The sequence below is a fragment of the Silene latifolia genome, chromosome 9, assembly GCF_048544455.1.
Source record: "Silene latifolia isolate original U9 population chromosome 9, ASM4854445v1, whole genome shotgun sequence".
Classification (NCBI taxonomy): domain Eukaryota; kingdom Viridiplantae; phylum Streptophyta; class Magnoliopsida; order Caryophyllales; family Caryophyllaceae; genus Silene; species Silene latifolia.
The window spans coordinates 124,734,980-124,755,405 of record NC_133534.1 but is presented as its reverse complement, the minus strand read 5'-3'; positions in this window follow the sequence as shown (position 1 = coordinate 124,755,405).

Here is a 20,426-nt window from a genome sequence, read left to right as displayed (position 1 = left end):
ACTTAATCATGCATGGCTTCCTTTATTCCATAGACAAAGGTAAATTATTATAACATTGTGAAAATATAAACTAAACTAATGCTAAATAAAATTATAAATAACATAATTAAAATAAAGATAAAATTACCTTGAATGAAAATAGAAGAACAATTGCAAATGGAAATAACTTGGAATAAATCTTGAACTTGATAATAGAAATGTTGTAACAAACTAATACAAGCTACACTAAACTAAACTAAACTACTAATATTTAGAGAGAATTTGGGAATAAAAATATATGTGAATGGTGGTATCTAAAGGTGTGTGATTAGCACCCCTTATATAGGAAATAAGAGAGCAAAATTTGTAGAGGAAACCAAAATGGTATCCTAAGCACACTCTTAATTTTCTCTTCAATTCTTGGTTTAATGCTCAAGGTATCCAAAGTTGGTGCTTTAATGCCTTGTTTATGAGTGCGATTAAGAGCATTAAGGAGGGCATCTTAAATATTTTGGCATCCTAAGCTCTTGTTTAGCATCCAAATTTTCCATCACATTTTAGACTTGAATTCTTGGGCCTTGACTTGCACATTGACTTTGCTTGCAGTTTCATTTTGATCCAACACTTTCTTCATGCAAAATCCATGCACTTCCAACACTTAGTCCAATCTTGCTCACATACTTAGCCTTTTTTCTAGTGTTAGCACATTTTATAGTACTTTAGCTCATTTAGCTCATTTTCCTACAAAACACACTTGAACACAAAATTGCACTAGAAACACAATATTAGCTTAAAAACACTTTGATAAGTGCTAAATGATATGTAAAATCAAACTAATATAAGGGGTTAAAATGTATAGAAAATGCACTTATCACCATTCTCCACCAAAATCCCGCTCATCAACGAGCGATAACCCTGTCCCTTAATGTGCACATCCCTTCCCGTGACGGGTTCCACGGAGGGCGAACTAGGGCGTGAAGCCACTCCCGCAAGTGACTCCACCACAAACATCACAACATCGTCACAACCACCACCACCACACCAACACTCCGATGATCAGCAGAAAACAGTCATACACAATACAACACATTCTTAAATCAATTAACAATAAATGAGCAGGGAAACCCTACCTTATCGCCAACCATGAAAATGCATCCACACACAGCCAAGCAAGACTCCGAGACGCATCCTACAACGATGACCATATCCTATTATACAACTACTCCCAACAATCTACTGAAAGAGACCACAGAACAGCGACTTACCTAATAACGCGGACCGACGGTGACACGGACGACGGCCACGCACGCATCCTTCCTATACAAACCCCGTCCTTCCCATGGTTGAGGTGTAGGCTACATATATGAGAGTGTATGGAGGTAGGGGTGATAGGTGAGAGAGAGGTAGGCTAGGGTTAGAGGAAGAGGAATTGTCGAAAATGGGAAATGAAATAAATCTTGCGAACTTGCGTTTTTATATCGACGCGTCAACAGCAGCCATACTCGGTGGAGTACTTCGATACACGGCCGAGTAGGCTCTAATCGGCCGAGTATCAACACTACTCTGCCGAGTATCCCCTGCTAGGTCGAGTAAACACTCTCGTAAGGTACCTATCCTAACCTAGTCTCTCACCTATCCCTTCCTAAGGTCTTTCCTGGTCAAAGGGTTGGTCAAAAGAGTCCTTAAACATCGTGGGTATTACACCTATGTAGTCATTATAATTTAGATATTCCATTATCATCTTTTGTATCATGTAACTCGTGTGATATACACAATAAGTAACAAATTAACGTTTTAGCAAAATACAATTTGATGCGGGAGCATTAAAGGATAATGAAGATGAAGTTTTACTAAGTTCAGTACATTTTATTTCTACTTATCTTAAACTTATAGATTTTATTAATATTTTAATATTTATTTATTTATTATTATTATATTAAAATTGTTATATCAATATTATTAATATTTTTATTATTGTTATTAATTAATTAATCATCACAATTATTATTATTATTATTATAATGAATTGTTGCACACCTAATCAAAGATAAATACCTAGATACAAATGAATGTAGTAATAAGGGTCGAACAGAAGGAGATTTTTCCTAATCAAAGATAAATACCCTAGACCTAAAACCCAACCAAATGAACTCTTAAATTATCATTTTTCCTAAAACTTATTTTAATTGCTCAAATGACTCAAAAGATTGATTCCAATTTAACAATTAATAAATTATTTTACTTTTTTTTTTATCAATTTTTTTTTTGGTAAAAAGGTAAGCTTATATTAATAAGGAAACCAAGATACAATCGTTCAAGGATCAACTAGCTAACAAAGCTAACTCACTGCTCAACATTTTAAACTCCCAAAACTATCAGGAGAAACACAGACCTTACATTACAAAGACACTACTCTTTTCAAATCTAGCAATAAGGTACTCAGGTCGCAGAAGTACACTCTCTGTTCTGCAGTGGTTTCTGCTCCACCATATGGAATAAATGAGGCCTAACAGAAACATTGCAGCATGCCGTTGGATCTTCTGTGAAGGGAAAATCTGACTGTTCCACCAAGCAAACCAGCCCTGACTGGGTAAGTGGCATCCCAGTTTAGAGGACATGATTTGAAGGCATCTCTTACTGTATTCACAAGCAAAAAACAAATGATCCTGCGTCTCAGGAGCCCTAGCACATAACACGCATGAATCATCCAGTGTAATGCCCATTCTTTTCAGACGCTCTCTGGTTAGAAGTCTACCCTGCATCACCAGCCACCCTATGAAACTGATCTTGGGGAGGGCACCTGAATCCCAAACAAAATTAGCCCAAGGAACATTCATACATGGGGAGCCAAGCCAATCATAGCCACTGCTAATGGTATAGACCTGCTGATTCTGTAGCCACCATGCTCCCACAAACCCAGCTTTAATAAGATCTCTGATCTTACAAAGCTTCCTCCAAGCCCAACTGCCATTGTTTTTTGGTTGATAGCTATGCCACTCACCACTCTTGATATATATAGCATGAACCCATTTCACCCAAAGGTGATCTTTTTTCTGAGCTAACCACCAGATATATTTACCTAAGGCAGCTTTGTTCCAACGGATAATATCAGTTATCCCCAAGCCCCCATGTTTCTTATCCTTGCAAATCTGTTCCCATGAAACCAGGGTGTTACCCTTATCATTATTAAGCCCTGTCCATAAAAAATTCCTACAAATCTGACTGATTTTCTTCAGGATGGTACTGGGAAGGATAAAGATACGAGCCCAATAATTGTGAAGAGTTGCCAGAACAGACTTAATAAGAACTAACCTCCCAGCATAACTCAGTTTCCTGCTGCCTATGCTACGAATTCTGCTAACTACCCTTTCAACCAGGCAGTTACAATCCAGAACAGACAATTTTTTTGAGGCAATAGGAATACCCAAGTACTTGAATGGAAGGGACCCATGTTTCAGACCAGAATGCTTGAGAATATCAGTCAAAACCATCTGATCCACACCATTACTATAAAGACTGGACTTTCCCTTATTCATTTGTAATCCAGAGGCTCTAGAGAAAGATTGGAAGGCTCTTAGTAGCCCAATAATGGAATTCCTATCCCCTCTACAAAACAAAAGCAAATCATCTGCAAATACCAAATGAGTTAGCTTGATTCTGCCACATAAAGGATGATATCTAAATTTGGTATACTCTTGAATTTTGCCAAGTATCCTGCTCAAATATTCCATGCAGATAACAAAAATGAGAGGAGAGAGGGGGTCCCCTTGTCTCAAGCCCCTCTTCCCCTGGAAAAACCCAAAACTTTCCCCATTAAGAGCCAATGTATAAGTTGGAGTAGTCACACATTCAAGTATCAACTTAGTAAAAATAGAAGGAAAATTAAGAGATCTCAGCATATTGCTCACAAAGCTCCATTCAATGGAGTCATATGCTTTTTGAAGGTCAATTTTCATAATTACCCTTGGGGACACAGCACTCCTATTGTATAATTTTACCAGGTCTTGACAGATAAGGATGTTTTCTACAATATCTCTTCCCTTAATAAATGCACTCTGAGATGGATTAATAATGTCAGGTAAGATCATGCTCAGTCTGTGGCAGAGAACCTTACTAATGCATTTGTAAATGGAGTTACAACATGCTATAGGTCTGAACTGTGTCACATCTTGGGGTAGCTCAACTTTTGGAATCAAGGTAATAAGAGTAGCATTGACTTGTTTAAGAAGCTTACCAGAGGTAAAGAAGTCCTTCACAGCCTTAGTGACACTTTCCCCAGTGATTTCCCAAGTATCTTTGTAGAATTGGCTATTAAAACCGTCAGGCCCAGGAGCTTTGTTACCACCAATATCAAACATAGCCTTTCTGATCTCTTCAGAGGAGACCTCAGCAGTAAGGATTTCATGGTGTGCTGCAGTCAAAATAGGACCATCAGCAATAACTGACTCACATATATTATCCACAGCACTACTGCTGCCTAGCAAGCCATGGTAATAATCAATGAAGGCTTGCTGAATTGCAGAACTGTCAGTGCACAGTTTCCCCCCTTGGTCCTTAATTTGGATAACTTTGTTCTGAGCTCTTCTGTGTTTCAACTGGGAATGAAAATAATGAGTATTATCATCCCCCATAGCTGTCCAATCCACTTTTGCCTTCTGCTCCAAAAACATATACCAAGCAGCTTTCAAAAGCACAAGTTCATCTGCCAAAGTCTTTGCAGCACCCACCAAGCCAGGATCCATGGGATTAGAGATAAGTTCTTCCTGCATTTTATGGAGAGCCACTTTAGCCACTTTCACCTTGTTTTCAATATCCCCCATAGCACCTTTGTTCAGCCTCTTAAGATCATGCTTCAAGTGTTTCAATTTACAGACATGTTGAAATATCTGGGTCCCTCTGAACTCTTTATGCCAACCCTCACAAACCACCTGGTTAAAATTAGGATCCAACCTCCACATATTGAAATACTTAAAACGAGGTTTTCTGGTGAGTGGTTTGCCAAAAGGGTAAACAACACAAGGACAATGGTCAAAATAGCCCTCAGGCATGAAATAAGCATATGCCTCAGGGAACATATTCATCCACTCATCATTGATTAAACACCTATCAAGTCTGCTATACACCAAAGTCTCCAGCTCTTGTTTGTTGTTCCATGTGAAAAAAGAGCCTATTGCCTTGATATCAACTAAATCACAACAATGTAAGCAAGCCTGGAATGGTTTAATGTCAGCCAGAGTCACCTCAGCTCCCCCCAGTCTTTCATTAGAAAAGAGTAGATTGTTAAAATCTCCACCAACCAACCAAGGCCCATGATGCATACTCTTATACCTCTGTAAACTTTTCCATAAATCAACCCTCTCTGCAGGTTTATTGTATCCATAAACAAGGGTGAACCTGAACACAAGATTAATCCCTTTGATAGTAATCCCGAGCATGAATTATCCGAGACGTGATATCCAGAATATCCACTTCCATAAGACCAGAGTTCCACAACAGCCAAATTCTCCCACCACTAGCAAAAGAGTTGTTAGTACATATGGACCAATCACAACAAATAGCATTCCTAACTTTATTCCAATGCACTGACTTAACTTTAGTCTCTACTAATCCAAATAGCCCCAGATTATTGTTGTGTAAAAACCACTTTATTTCTTTTTGTTTATTCAGGCTATTAAGACCCCTAATGTTCCAAAATCCTAGGTTAACCATTTTCAATTACTCCTCCTAGGCCATTCCCAGTCCCTTTCTGCCTTAACTGGGTGTTTCTAATAGTAGCCATGTTTAAAGCATCTAAAAATGTGTTACCACGATGAACAGATGGACCACTACCATCCTGACTCATGACACGAGTAATTATACCAGCAGGGGTTTGTATAACTGCCACCCTAGGCCCTGCAGGGGTAGCAGGCACATGAGGTTTAGTCTTATCCACTCCCTGCACAATACCAGGTTGAACAGTCTTCTTCTGCCACACCTGTTTCACCTTCTTGATCTCTTTCTTTTTCCTACACTGATCCTTACTATGCCCAATGCCCTGGCACTGAGTACATTTAATAGGGACCCAGTCATATTCAACCTTGATGTCATGTACTTTGCCTTTCTCATCCTTAAATTGCAGAGAAGCTGGAAAAGATTGGTCTACTGTAACATCTACTAGCATTCGAGCATATCCCAGGAAAGTCTTATGCGTAGTGGCTTCATCACAATGAACGAAATCCCCAATAAGCCCACTAATCTTTTTAAGACTAGCAACTCCCCAGAATTTAAGATCCAACCCAGTCAACTTCACCCAAATAGGAACTGTTTGAACAGATGTTTTAATCAAATCCACCTCTGGAGACCACTCATAGATGATAACAGGTTTGTTATCAAACATGAAATGCCCCGTTTTCACCACTTCCTTCATTTTTTCCACAGACTTAAACCTAACAATGAAGATTCCATTCGGCATAAAGGAAATCTTATCCACATCATAATCCTTCCATATGCGTTTAAGATAACCAGAAACTACATTCCAAGGTGGATTAGTCCCCATGATATATCCATACAAGGCAGAGGACCAATAATTGATCTCAGGGAGAACATCAGCATCAGTTAATTGAAGAGTAACCTTACCAGGGGTAGCCGGGATCTGAGGAGAAGGCGTTGTCTTCTTCCGTCGAATAACCTCCGTCCACGCCCCAGGATGTTCCTCAACAAAATCCCCCCTCTTCCGGGATGGGAACCATCGTCTGAGAGGTCCAACGGTGCTATCACCTGAACTTCCTCCTCGTCAGATACATCTTCCACCACGACTTCATCCTCCAAGGATTCCAAGACTTCATACCTAATCTTCGACGCAGAGCCTGATGCACGTTTATTGGAATTCGTATTTTTAGTATTTTTTGAATTTTTCCTAGTCTTTGCCATTGCTGCGTGAAATTAGGGTTTATTCGAAGAAATTGATTAGCTTTTTTTGGGATTTTCTCTCTCTAACATTTTTTGGGATTTTTTTTTTTTATCAATTATTAATATTATTTGTTGATTTTTAAATAATCATTCAAAATTTATTTGTTTGTTAAAGATAAAATTAGGATTTGTTAACTTTTATTTATTTAATTAATTAAATTAGGATTAAGGGTGGTTCTTGGTGGCTACCGAATCACTCAAATTAGTATGATACTTACACGAGCTAGGCTTTGAACACGAATTTAGTAAATTGGTGCTTCATTATTCCATCTAATTAGGATAGAAGGTGGTTTGTGGTGGCTACCTAAACACTCAAATTAGTATAATTATTAGTATTGTTGGAGTTATGTGTGCCTCACCTTTACTACTTTCAATTAATGAGAGTATGTTTCTCAATTCATCATGAAACATACGAGTAGTAATGGAAATGTGAGAAACTTGTGATAGATTAATGTATATGCACATGCAACTGATGATGGAGTTAAGATAATGCATGCAACCTGATGAAAATGCTATGCTAACGCACTTCAACATTTACTCCAAAGAATACTATAAATACTTACGTATTCCTCCACAAAATATTCATCACAACAAAACTACAACATAATACTTCTCATTATTATTCCTATTTATTCCTACTCTCTATATTATATCATTGTGGGTGTTCAATATCATTTAACCCTCAGAGAGTAATTTATTTGGCATCTTCTATAGGCCATCGAGGAAATACTTGTACTCCCATAAATCATTATAGTGAAATATTTGCCTCTCTCGCCGGTGGTTTTTTACCTCTATTTATAGAGAGTTTTTCCACCTAAAAATCTTGGTGTTATTTTATTGTCTTTTTATTATTTCTCTTAAATCTTTGGTTGAATTTATTCGCTTCCGTACTCTGTACCCCAACAAATTGGCATCAGAGCCATTTTATTTTCAACTGAGATTTTTCCATAATGTCGACAAAATTTGACATTGAGAAATTTGATGGTAAAATTAGTTTCGCCATTTGGAGAGTTGAAATGCGAGCTGTTCTTATACAAAATGGTTTAAAGAAGGCTTTAGATGGTAAGTCGAAGAAACATCCACTATGACAGATGAACAATGGGATGAAATGGATGAGAAGGCGTTGTCCGTGATTCAACTCTGTTTATTACGTGAAGTTTTACGTGAGGTCATTAAAGAGACGTCCGCTGCCAGCATGTGGACTAAATTGGAATCTCTATACATGACAAGAGTCTAGCAAATAAGCTTCGACTCAAGGAACGTTTATTCACTCTCCGTATGTCAGAAGGTACTCCCGTAAAAACACACTTAGATGAGTTTAATTCTATCATAATAGATTTGGAGAACCTTGATGTTAAAATCGATGATGAAGATAAAGCTGTCCTACTTATTGTCTCATTACCACCATCATTTAAACACTTTAAAGAAATCATGTTATACGGTAATAATATTACATTATCCTTTGAAGATGTCAAGTCTCACCTCCTATCAAAAGAAAAATTTGATACTGAAATTAATTCTGAACAATTGGGTGAAGGTTTGGTTGTTAGAGGGAGAACATTTGAAAGAGGTAGTAGTAAGAGTAAGGCCAGGTCAAAATCAAGAGGTAAAAACTCTAAATTTTGCATATTGCAAGAATAAAGGACACGAAATCTCTGAGTGTACTAATCTGAAAAAGAAGCAAGAAAGAGATGATAAGAGTAAAGGTAAACAACCCGAACACCATGCTGAAGCTAGTGTTGTTGAGTCTGAGTCTTGATGGAGATGTTTTAGTTGCTGCGATATAGAACAAAGGTCTAGAAATGAGTGGATACTTGACTCCGGCTGTACTTTACACATGACACCTAATAAAGATTGGTTTACTACTTATAAATCAATTAATGGTGGTCTTGTTTTGATGGGCAACGATGCACAATGCAAAGTTGTTGGTGAAGGTATAGAAAAAATTAAAACACATGATGGTGTTGCTAGAACCTTGACTAATGTCAGACATGTCCCTGACTTGAAGCGGAATCTCATTTCCTTAGGCACCCTAGAATCACTTGGGTGCAAGTATTCAGCTGAAGGTGGAGTTTTAAAAGTGTCAAAAGGCGCTCTTGTATTATTGAAGGCAAATCGATTTGGTAGCTTGTATGTGCTGCAGGGTTCTACTATTACAGGTTCTGCAGCAGTTGTCTCATCCAGCGATGACACCAAATTGTGGCATATGAGATTGGGCCACATGAGTGAAAAGGGAATGCATGTCCTTAACAAGAAAGGACTACTCGGAAAGCATTGTACCGGTAAGGTTGATTTCTGCGAACATTGTATTTTTGGCAAGCAGAAAAAAGTTAGCTTTTCAAAGGGTATTCATAGAACCAAGGGTACTTTGGATTATATCCATTCTGATCTTTGGGGTCCTTCAAAAGTTCCTTCAAAAGGAGGTTGCCATTATATGATGACCATTATTGATGATTTTTCCAGAAAACTCTGGGTTTATTTTCTCAAATACAAGAATGAGGCGTTTCCCACCTTTAAAGAGTGGAAAACTTTGATCGAAAACCAGACTGGAAAGAAAGTAAAAAGATTAATAACTGACAATGGTCTTGAGTTTTGTTCAAATGAATTCAACGTTTTCTGCAAGAAGGAAGGTGTTGCCAGACATCGTACCATTCCAGGGACTCCACAACAAAATGGAGTAGCAGAACGTATGAACAGAACTATTATGGAGAGAGTTCGTTGTATGCTCTCTCATTCTGGCTTGGGAAAAGACTTTTGGGCTGAAGCGGCGTCTACAACATGTTACTTGATAAACCGCTCCCAAAATAGATCTCTTGATTGCAACATTCCAGAAGAAATTTGGTCAGGTAACCCTGTTGATTATTCTAATCTTAGAATATTTGTTTGCCTTGCATATTCTCATGTGAACGAGGGAAAATTGGAGCCTCGTGCTAAAAAGTGCATTTTCTTGGGTTATGGCTTAGGGGTTAAAGGTTATCGTTTATATGACCCCGAGTCTCGGAAAACCTTTCATAGTAGAAATGTAACTTTTAATGAAAATGCTATGTTATCTTCTGGAAAAGAAGTTGTTTCTTTTTATCCTGGTACAGATGATCAAGAGAATACTAGAGAGAAGGGGGAGTTTAATGTCAAAGTCTTAAAGTCAGAGGAGGATGTCCCTACTTCCTCTACTCCGCCAAATTCCAATGAGCAAACCGAGATCATTGACCAAAGAAATCCACAACAACCACGTCAACCACAAAGACGAGGTTTACCAAATCCATGGTCCATGGCTCAAAATCTTCCTGAACAGAGACCAAGAAAATTGAATCCAAAATATACAAACCAAAGGCGCTAATATTGCTTATGCTTTGGCCGCTGCAGAAGAGATGAATGACTGCATTGAGCCTAGAAATTATTCTGAGGCTATTTACGGTGCAGATTCTTCAAAATGGGTTGTAGCGATGCAAGAAGAAATTGAGAGTCTTCACAAGAATGAAACTTGGGATCTGGTGAAGTTACCTAGGTCAAGAGAGCTATTAGTTGTAAGTGGATATTTAAGAGAAAAGAAGGCATCCCTGGTGTTGAAAGTGCAAGATATAAAGCAAGATTCGTTGTACGAGGATTTAATCAACATGAAGGCATTGATTTCAATGGGGTATTTTCTCCTGTTGTTCGTCACACCTCAATTCGTATATTACTTGCTCTAATTGCTTTGCATGATTTGGAGTTAGAGCAGTTAGATGTGAAAACTGCATTTCTTCACGGTAATCTCGAAGAAGAAATTTATATCCATCAACCAGAGGGTTTCATACTTCCAGGAAAAGAGGACTATGTATGTCGTCTAAAAATATCTCTTTATGGTTTGAAGCAGTCTCCAAGACAATGGTATAAAAGGTTTGATTCTTTTATGGTTGGACATGGCTACTCAAGGAGTAGTTATGATAATTGTGTTTATTTTTAGAAGACATCTGACGGGTTGTTTATATACTTATTGCTTTATGTCGACGACATTTTAATTGCTGCAATAGATAAGTCACTTGTTAGCAAGCTAAAGGCCCGGTTGAGCAGTGAATTTGATATGAAGGACTTAGGTCCGGCAAAGAAAATTCTTGGTACGGAGATTAACAGAGATCGTCGAGCAGGGAAATTAATACTATCACAGAAGAGATATATTCTGAAAATGCTCGACAGGTTCAATATGCAAGACAGTAAACCTGTCAATACTCCTCTTGCCACTCATTTTAAATTGTCATCTGAATAGTGTTCACAGACGGATCATGACAAAAGACGAATGTCACATGTCCTATATTCAAATGCCGTTGGGAGTCTTATGTATGCCATGGTGTGCACTCAGCCTGATCTGGCTTATGATGTTAGTGTGGTTAGCAGATTTATGCACAATCCAGGCAAAGAACATTGGGAAGCCATTAAATGGATTCTTCGTTATCTGAAGGGTTCTTCTGATATTGGTTTGGTATTTGATAAGCAAAGAGCTGATCCCGGAGGTGTAGTTGGTTATGTTGATGCTGACTACGGTGGTGATTTAGATCGAAGAAGGTCACTCTCAACCTATATATTTACACTTTGTGGCTCTGCTATCAGTTGCTATTCTTCATTACAAGCCATTGCGACTTTATCAACAACTGAAGCAGAATATATTGCTGCAGCTGAAGGTATGAAAGAGGCGATATGGCTTCGGGGCTTGGTGAGCGAGTTTGGTTTAAAACAAGATATTCTTGTAGTATTTTGTGATAGTCAAAGTGCAGTTCACTTGACCAGAAATAGCAAGCATCACTCAAAAACCAAGCACATTGATATCAAGCACCATTTTATCCGAGATATTGTTGATGCAGGAAATTTAACCGTTGAAAAGGTTCATACAATTGAGAATCCTGCAGATATGTTAACCAAACCACTCACAGCAGCTAAGTTTGATCATTGCTTGAACTTAACTGGTATTATTCACACTTAATAAGGCTTCATGGCGAGAGAGAGAGATTATTTCAATGGAAAAGGCGAGTCAATGTGGAGATTGTTGGAGTTATGTGTGCCTCACCTTTACTACTTTCAATTAATGAGAGTATGTTTCTCAATTCATCATGAAACATACGAGTAGTAATGGAAATGTGAGAAACTTGTGATAGATTAATGCATATGCACATGCAACTGATGATGGAGTTAAGATAATGCATGCAACCTGAAGAAAATGCTATGCTAACGCACTTCAACATTTACTCCAAAGAATACTATAAATACTTGCGTATTCCTCCACAAAATATTCATCACAACAAAACTACAACATAATACTTCTCATTATTATTCCTCTTTATTGCTACTCTCTATATTATATCATTGTGGGTGTTCAATATCATTCAACCCTCCGAGAGTAATTTATTTGGCATCTTCTATAGGCCATCGAGGAAATATTTGTACTCCCATAAATCATTATAGTGAAATATTTGGCTCTCTCGCCGGTGGTTTTTTTTACCTCTATTTATAGAGGGTTTTTCCACCTAAAAATCTTGGTGTTATTTTATTGTCTTTTTATTATTTCTCTTAAATCTTTGGTTGAATTTATTCGCTTCCGTACTCTGTACCCCAACAAATCTTTCATTATAGTAATCTTCTTCTTCTTCTTCTTCTTCTTCTTCTTCTTCTTCTTCTTCTTCTTCTTCTTCTTCTTCTTCTTCTTCTTCTTCTTCTTCTTCTTCTTCTTCTTCTTACAACAACAACAACAACAACAACAACAACAACAACAATAATAGTAGTAGTAGTAATAATAGTAATAATTGTAATATAATAATAGCAATAATATTAATGTAATAGTATCAATATTAATAAATATAATTATTATAATAATAATAATAATTTTATTATTATTATAAACCGGATCTTTTATTAAAAATTATCAATAAATATAGTTATTATTATTATTATTTATTATTTTTTTTTTATTATAAGATGCGCGCAGCTTTCATTAAAATAAAAATAAAAGGTTTACATGAAATTGGTGGGGAGCCGAGAGACAATCTGGGCTCCCACACCCTTAGCAATAGCAAAGTTAAGTCTAGTAAAAATGTAAGCGGCTACCTGAGTCCCCGCATCCTGAGATACCGAGAATTTCTAGATCCGCTTGAGCAAGGCAACAACATCCGATCCCAGCTCCCCAAGTGAAGAGAAAGAGAAAGGTAGGAAACCATAACCCGCTACCGCGCACAAATCCCCATACTTAGCACACTTTCGCTGAGCAGCATCAGCGATAACCCGGCCCGTCACAAAATCTGCCAACCCAGTCTGAGTCAAAGGTGTGAAAATGTCATTAGGATTAAGCTAGTGGGTAATTAATTAAGAACTTGCTTAAGATTTTTTTTTGGTCTAAACCATCCGGTAATCCGAACCACATTGGGCCGACTAATCTGGATTTCGGGGCGTGTCCAAGGAATCGCAGTTGTGGGGGATCGATCCGCAGACCTCCCTACCAAGCGCAGCCCCATGCTACCACTGCGCCAACCTCCCTACCAAGCGCAACCCCATTATTATTATTATTTTTTTTAAACGCAAACTTTTATTAAACAATCAAATGTTTACAACTCTCAAACGTTTGTTAAGGTACCTGAATAGCACATGCAATGTTGGTTTACAACTATTTCGGTCTGCCTCTCATCGACTTTACGCGTTCTGTGATGCTGATTGGGCTGGAGATAAGGACTTCTATATCTCTACATCTGAGTTTGTTACCTATCTTGGTCGGAATCCTCTTTCATGGGCGTCCAAGAAACAACAACCTTTGGCTCGTTCATCCACTGAAGCCGAGTTTCGTGCTATTTTCGACACCACAGCCGAGCTTACTTGGCTGCAATCTCTACTGACTGAGCTTCGTCTCCTCCCATACATTCCACCTGTCATTTATTGTGACAACTTGAGTGCGACACATTATTCCGCCAATCCTGCTTTTAAATCAAGAATAACACATTTGGCATTAGCTTTTCATGTTGTTCGTGAACGTGTGCAACAAGGCACCCTTTGGGTGCAACATATTTCTGATGATGATCAATTGGCTAATGTGCTAACCAAACCGTTGTTGCTTTCCCGTCATCGTTTTATGCTTTCCAAGATTGGTCTTTCTTTTAGCTCGTCCATTTTGTGGGAGCCCGTTAAAGATATTACTTAATATCTCTGTCTTTCCTTAATTCCGCTATTTCCTAGTTTTGTATATAGGAATTCTATGTATCTTTGTAATTACCTTATTTCGATTATTTCCGTCTTTCCTAAATATTGTATCTAGGGTACATCTAGCTCTCTTGTATTTAGTATATATATACCAAATAATTGTATTGCAATTTATGTATGGATGAAAATCATTAACATCCAATCTCTTAAACAAATAGAGTAATTTGTATTCACTTTGTTCCAAATAATAGTTTATATTTACTTTAATTTGTAATAAATGATTCATGATTGTATTATTTTAAAATGTAGAGATGTTAGGACCTAGCAATGTATAAATATTTACTCTTGTCAATTAATCAAATAGTCATGCCTTATATTGTTGCATGGTATTAGGACTAGAACACAAGTCTTCGCCTTTGCCCTAGCTTCCAAAGTCACAACTACAGGTTCGAACTTGAGGTTGCTATTACCATTCCGTCCCATATTTTCGATCCAATCATGGCTTATCATCTTGTCATTGCCAACACGACCAACATCAAAAACCATATCCGATAATAGCCTAAGAGAGTTCTTTTAAGTCACTTGTCTTAGTTGAAGAAGGTGTGAACCAAGGATTAAAGAGAAAAATTTCAAGAATTTATCTTCAAATTGATTGAATCAAATCATTGTTGATATTAGAAGGTAAGTTTATGATGTCGTCTTTGGACCTTTTATCCTTTTGAATCTGTATTGTAGTATGAATTTATTTCATACCCTCTTAAGAATTTTTGCATTTTGCACTTCAACTTTAACACCCATGAGCTTGAGATGCTTTCTAAGTTCTTTTTCTAATTTTGCTGTATAACCTCGGTACCACTGATTAGCTCGTATAACCTTTGTCCAGTAATAAAGTTCTGACTTCAAATGGAACCATTCATCTTCCCCATTGGTGTTGTCATGTTCATCTTTTTCAGGTCTTGTTTGACTTGGGCTCTAATAAGAATGATTGAAATAAGAATTGTATGTTTATCATTAGCATTTAGCAACTTATTTATACAAGGTATTGTAGATACCTCATTTCTGCATGTCCCGCCAACCACCCAGTGTTGATTGGGCCGCATATTTGGTATGCGAAACGATTTTATGACAGTTCGTAAGATCATCGACAAGTGATAGCTCAAACACTCAAGTCAACCTCATGGTCGTCATCTACGCGCCAATACGGTCGTTTTGACAGTAATTAAAGTTCATTTGGAGTCCGGGTCAAAAACCGCTTTATTTTCTAAAAACCGTTTAAATGCCGAGTCGGAATGTTCCGGAATGTTCTAGAATTCTCTGGATATTTATTCCTAATTAAAATTAATATTTTTTTTAAGGAAATATCTTCCATATATTGTGTTTCATGGAATAAGGAAGTGTATATCTACCGAAATTCCATAAAAAACGCGGAAATCTTTCTTGCTGAGGACGAAACCTCTGGGGAAATGACGCAGCAGGTGCTGCGCCTCTTCCAAGGGTCGCAGTGGCTGCTGCGCCTCTTCCCCAGCCCTCTTTCCACCCTTTCCAGGATATTTCTGTGATTTTTTTCCGTATCCATGTCATTCCTTAACTCCTCCGTGTGTTAAGTATAAATAGAGACCTTCGGCCACCATATTTGGCACGCGAGTGTCCGCCCTTCTCTTCTCTCTTTTCATTCTCGACCACGCTTTTGCTTTCGACGCCTACGTTCTTGATCAATCGACCACGTAATTTTAGATCATTCTGAGTCCCAGTCACGTTGCATAGACCGACCAATTTGACCAACTCTACTTAATCAATCTAATAAATCCTTTAAATCCTTTAACAAGGGCACTTTCCACGCATATTCGAGTCGAGCAACTAAATGATAACTTTAGTCAATCTCGTTTCGTGAAACAAGTAAGTCTGAGGGTGTAAAATCCCATTTTATTATTGTACTTTTATTTTGTATCACTAATGTAAGGTCTATATCAAATGCACGTTCAAAATTGTCTTACAAACCACCTTTTAAAATCGTATTTACAAAACAGCAAAGGTCTGACGTTGAGAAGAAACGCAGCAGCAGCTGCGCCTCTTCGAAGGGTCGCAGCATCTGATGTGCCTCTTCCTGAGGCTGCCGCTGCTCCTGCTCTTCTTCTTATTCCTCGACCTTCTGCAACTTTCTTATTTCTTTTTTTCTTTCGTTTCTTTTATTCGTTTCAGTATAAATCCTATTCAAAGTATAACGTTTAATTCGACTTAAATCCCTTATAATTTGATATTTGCGGGTATTCGTCATCTATTTCAAACCCGGATTTTAGAGGTTCGAGTTCAAAGTTCGTTCAATTTCAATTTAGTTCGTTCCTTTTGTTTATTTGATTTCAGTTCATCCAATTTGCTTTTATTTATTTGATTTCAGTTCATCCAATTTCAATTTTGTTTTCAAGTTCAAATTTCGTTCCTTTTGTATTTCCGACACGAGTTCGTCGTATAATCATGTAAATCGCTGAAGATTCTCATCTTTAATTTGTTTTGTAACGGTTCCAGATGCATGTAATCTGTTAAATCACTTCAACTTGAGTTCTAATATCAATAATCGACCTTAATTTACCAAAGAACGATAACAATCCGCGGTTCTGACTTCACAGCTAGAGCTCAACTCTAGAACAGACGTAGGAAGTGTTGCGCCTCTTCCAGAGGACGCAGCAGATGCTGCGCCTGTTCTGGGTTGGCTTCTGTTTCTGAACTCTTTCTCGTCTTGACGTAGCTTCTATTTACGGTTTAAATCAACTATTTTTTTTATTATCACCTCTAACCTGACGTATTTTCATATTTTATTTTTTTTCTTTTATTTTCATCTTCGAAATTCCGTCTTTGAGCGTGCTTTTGACGTAGACGAAATAAACCTTATAAAGTTTTAATTTTTATTATAATTCATTTATCATAGTTATTATGTATGATTTAATTGTATGGCATTCACATGTAATTAATCTAACTTCCTACTTCGACCAAATTGTTTGCTAAATTAAGTGTTAACCGAGTTAGTTTAATCTCACATGCTAGGATGAATATGTGTTTGTTGCATTGCATGCATCATATCGACGACATATCAAATATGAACGATTTCCCTAATCATTAGTAGAGGCCGCTATCGAGGTAGGCGGGATTAGGCGTTCTATTAAAATGCTTCCTAATATGTACCCTCACCCCTTACTCTAGTTATCTATGGACATCCGTGTCCATTGGCATCTTCGAGAGTGATTCTGGACATATAATGCTAAGGGTAACGAGTTCTTAGTGTTCATGTCACTACTTTGTGTCTTGATATGGCACGATGTATTCGAACGGTTTCCAATTTTTCCACAATAACTTGGTGGCGACTCCACAAATGCAGGCTTATTCAACCTTTCATCGGTTTCAATGCCTCACCAATCGGTAACGACCCATGACGTGCTTTGGCAAACCAAGGTTCGGTGGGAGAAGTGTCGCCGCCTCGAATTCAATGCGCGGGTGCGTGCGACACGGGTGGCCGGCGTTCACAGTTTGGAGACTCCGCTGGGGATGATACATTTACGTGTTACCCAGGGTGAAACTTGAACGAGGTTAGGAAATAGTTTATACGAGACAGTTGTCGGTTTTCATTACTTGACCTTCTTAGGTTGTTTCATTCGGCCTTTCTAGGCTTAACCCAACCCATTCGACCAATCATCCCGTCTGGATGGTCCAAATTCTTATCTGGGCCTAAGGATGGATAGCAATTGATGTCAACCATACCGTGGTGCATACTCATGTTTGTATCAAGAGCTTTCACTACTCGAGGAAATGGACTAGGAACCGATCTTACTCATGTTTGGCACGAACCTCTCCACAGACCAGGGTTTGATTGCTTGGTATGGCAACCCGCCTTTTTAAGCCAAAACCCTTTAAATGCACTCAACATACCGTTATAATGCCCATATGAATGTTTGTACCATATACGTGATCACCTTTTGTAAACAAAACCATGACGAAATTTTGTAAAATAAAATCCTTTTCAAAATATAAATATTTTCAAAAATGGCCTAAAATAGCCCAAAATAAAGCCGAAACTCTGTCCAAATGTCGAGTCAAAATTCGGGCCTCATACCCATTTCAAACCTCACTTCGAATCAATGCTCCTACAACTACACTACAGTTGTCTAGGACAAATATTTCAAAAAATTTGTCATTTCAAACCCCACTTGACACAGTGGCACACACCCACTTCACGAGTCAAGTTTTTTTGAGTAAGTGTGCGAAAATAGTCGATCGTGTTTTGATTCGTCGTCGATCTCTTATCTTCAGTTCCAAAATGGTGGGAACTAGTCACGGAAGCGTTAGTGGTCAACCCCGTCCGTACGTAAATGGTAATGATCAAATCCTAGCTGCACTCATTCATCTCCAGACAAGCCAAGACCAAGCTTATGCTCGCCTTAATGCCATCGAAGGCCCAATTGTCGCTGTAGAAGTTAGACTTCCTTCTGCAGAGTATGCCATTCCCGACATGGTTATACACGACAATATTCCACCCTTTGTTGGACAACCAGAAGTCAATCTTCCACCAGGTCCTAATGAAGCTGAAAAACGACTTCAATATTTGGAGGAACAACTAATGTACCTTAAGGGATATGGCATCTAAAGGGAAAACAACCGCAAATATGAGGCTGTAAACGCTCAACTGCCAACCAACTTCAACATGACTGACATCCCAAAGTTTAAGGGGCATGAAAACCCGTTGAACCATATTCGTGCCTTCAAAGATTATATGTCTATCAAAGGCATCAAGCCAGAGATGCTCCTAAGGATCTGTCCTCCATCTCTCGATACTATTCCTAAGCAATGGTTCTACTCTTTGGAATACAAGAAAATTGCTACTTGGGATGATGCTGCAATTGAGTTCACCAAATAGTATGCAGATAATGCTGAAATTCAAGTCAATATGCGCACTCTAGAGGTTCTTACCCAAAATGAGAAGAAGGATTCACCGACTTCCTAAGTAGGTGGAGAAAGACTAGCACACAACTCTTTGAACGCCCAGACGAGGCTACTCTTGTTGAAAAGTTTGTGGACAACTTAAGGCCAATATGTGCGAACCACCTAAGATACCAAAACACAAAGTCTTTGAAAGACTTAACTGTATTAGTAACAAGGATTGAAGATGACATTCGTAAAGGACTCTTGTCCAAAACGGTAGGTCGCGGATACTAAGGCACAACGAGTCATTCTTATGGCTCTACTAGTAAGACTGACGAGGCAACCTTGTCGAATCATCCACTAAGAAGAATAACCCACGTAGGAAGTTCACCAATGTTTGTGACTCGTACTCCAATGCTCTAAAAATATTGATGAAATAAGGCAAGCTCCAACCTATAAGACCTACGCCTGACCCAGAGAAGAAGTCTAAGTTCTGGGATGAGAATGCCTACTGTGAGTACCATAGAGGCAAAGGGCATGACACAGAGAAATTTTTCAAATTAAAACATGCCATTCAGGACATGATTGAAGATGGACGTTTGCCCATACCTTCTGCAAGCAAGCCTAACAATACTCAGAATCCTCTTGGAATTCTGATGATCACAGATGAGGAATCCACCTTGGATTGCTGATGCGTGTCTTTTATATGATGTTTTACATCCCATTTTACACGCATTTCAGAGCTCATTCATGTAGTTTATACTACATTTCTCCCTATTTCCGTTTACTTCCGTATATTTGTACATTATTGCAGAAATGTGAAGAATCCAGCGGAAATCAAGCTAAATCCTTCCCCGAGTATCCTGCATTGCATGTGACGAGAAGTATTTGCTTAAGGAACGAGCTTGGTGCGCATTTCAAGGCCCAAAAGACAAATCCACAAGTTTATAGAAGTCAAGTAGCAGCTCAAGCAGTCGATCGACCACCCCCTTTAGTCGATCGACCAACTATCGGGTTCTGAAGCTACTCATTCATCGCTAGCGATCGATCGACCACCTACCTTAGTCGATCAACCAAACTGCTGTTTCAGACGAGAATTAAAAGACCAAGGAACTTGAAGCCCGTGAAGTTTAGGTTTTGGAATAATTGTTACGTGAACTTTCTATATAATGTAACTGAGAATACCTAGTTTATCATTCAGTTTTTAATTCAGTTTTACCTAAGTTTTATTATCAGTTTTACATTAAGTTTTACATACGGTTTTAGGAAGAATTAGGGTTGGGAATATTGTAAGCATTGGAATTTTCGCTCTTGTTCTTAATCATTCTTCTGCTATTCTCGGTAATCTTCTGCCCTATTTCAATTCATCTATCTCGTTATTAGATTAGAATTGCCAGTAGCTTCCCAAAACCATCTTTATTGCTGCATGTTAATTGTTT